This window comes from Venturia canescens, chromosome 5 (assembly GCF_019457755.1).
Source record: "Venturia canescens isolate UGA chromosome 5, ASM1945775v1, whole genome shotgun sequence".
In the NCBI taxonomy this organism is placed as follows: domain Eukaryota; kingdom Metazoa; phylum Arthropoda; class Insecta; order Hymenoptera; family Ichneumonidae; genus Venturia; species Venturia canescens.
Genome location: NC_057425.1, coordinates 20,837,656 through 20,839,720, shown reverse-complemented (window position 1 = coordinate 20,839,720; position 2,065 = coordinate 20,837,656).

The window sequence follows — 2,065 nt, the reverse complement described above, 5'->3', positions numbered from 1 at the left end:
TTTTTTAAATTTTTTAAGTGGCTCTATTTGTACATTTTTGATCCAGTAACCTTGAAACTTTTCAAAACTGATGGTAAATATGTCTTCTAAAACATATCCAAAATTCAAATTTTTCAAAATTTTTTCAAAAAATTTCAAAAATCCACGAAAATTCTGAAAAAATTCATGAGCTTTCGGAAAAATACACACATTTGATTCGTAAAAAAAAACAATAGGTCACCGCAAAATTATTCAATAATTAATTGTTTAAACAATTTGTTATTAACTTTTGAGCAATATTATTATTGATAATTGTTGTGCATAGCTTTCCAAATGTTGTTGAATTTTTTTAGATTTTTATTGCATCACGAAGTACGGAAATTCCAATCAGATATAATTTTTGGTCGAGCTATCCATCCAGTTATACCTTAACTGCTATAAGTCGAAAACGACGGGATTTTCAAAACCATTTCAAGAGTGAAAAAATTCATATTTTTTTATTTTTAACTAACTGAAATGTTTTCAGAATTTGTGTTCACCTTTGTCTAGCCAAATTTATTTGCTTTAAGCTTTGATAAATGCAATAAAAGACCCCCCTCTCCTCTGATACGCTCTTTTATGAAAAAAATAAGAGAAATGTCCAGGAATAGATGGTACTTATAATTTTTTAACCCATATTTAAAAAGACCATTGATATGCATAACTTTAAAAAAAAACTAAACTATAAAAAATCAAAATACTTCTGATTGTAATAGGAAAAGCTAACATCTTATCAAATAAAACTTCTTAAAATTCTTTTGAAAAATGAATTGCAACATTTTAAACGAGCCATCTTTAGCGAGTTTTTATTGCAAAAAGCGCCACTGCTTTCTCATTAGCTGTTAGAACAAAACTCTATGGATGTTTGAAAACGACTTTATACGAAATATTCAAATATCCTTATGGATTTTGTAATATTAATTTCCAATCATATTTTTTTTACTGTACATTTTTTCAACCAATAGTTTTTTAACTTATTTATTTAATAATTTTTTGCCATAACATTAACAACTCAAATTTAATAGTTGGAGAGCTACGACTAGCAAAATGGCCAATTTCATTATAGTCACTATAATCAAAATTATACTTGAAATATATATCGTGGAATTCCCAGTCTTAATTCTCGTTTCGAACTGCTCTTAGTTTATTCACCTTATTATCTGATTCTTCGGATAAAATTCTCGTTATCTTGATTAATAGAATAACCTGACCATTTTCATCAGCCTTCAGACTACAACAAGGTGCATTCCATATTTTTCAAGAAAGTGATAGTATGAAAAGTGTGTTCCTTTTTTATCAACTTTCCATCATAGGCGCTACAGGATATCAAAATTTCGTTGCACGTCTTTCGGCGCACCACCTTATCTGTACAGTGTTGTCATATCGTTTGTAATTGTGTACGCGGCTACCGCGGGGACGCCACAGCATTAGTACTGGGTGATATTTAAAACCATTTCAGTTCAAACTGAATTCAGTTTTTTAAATATAGTTCTCACATAGAATGAACCAAGTTTAAACTTCAACTATCGTCTGAAAAAACGAGCGATATTTTGATTTTCAAAATGGGATTACAACTCTCATGTTATTCACGTTCTTGTTAAACCCTTTCAGTCACAGATGCCACTATATAGTGGCGTAATTTTATTCTCAGTCAGTCTCACACGTCAATTTTTTTTTACACGTCAGTGTCTTATTTATTTTAGTTTGTTTGAAAATCGAGATGCGCAACTATAAAAGAGTTAACTATATTCAATTGACATTAACACAGAAAAAGCTAATAAATTGATCGAAGTGTATCATGCCACATGGCTATTATAATTTTTACAATTGTCTGCCATTGTCTCCATTTACGTGATCATTTTTTATTTTTTCAAATTTGATTAATCTTAACTCATTAAATTTGAAAAGTGTTGACAATGGAGAAAGTACATTTTGTTGAATAACTGATTCAATTTTAATCAAAAACTGATAGTTCATGATTGATAAAACAGACAAAATACTCGCTCTCTCTCTCCCTCCCTCCCTCCCTCTCTCTCTCTCTCTCTCT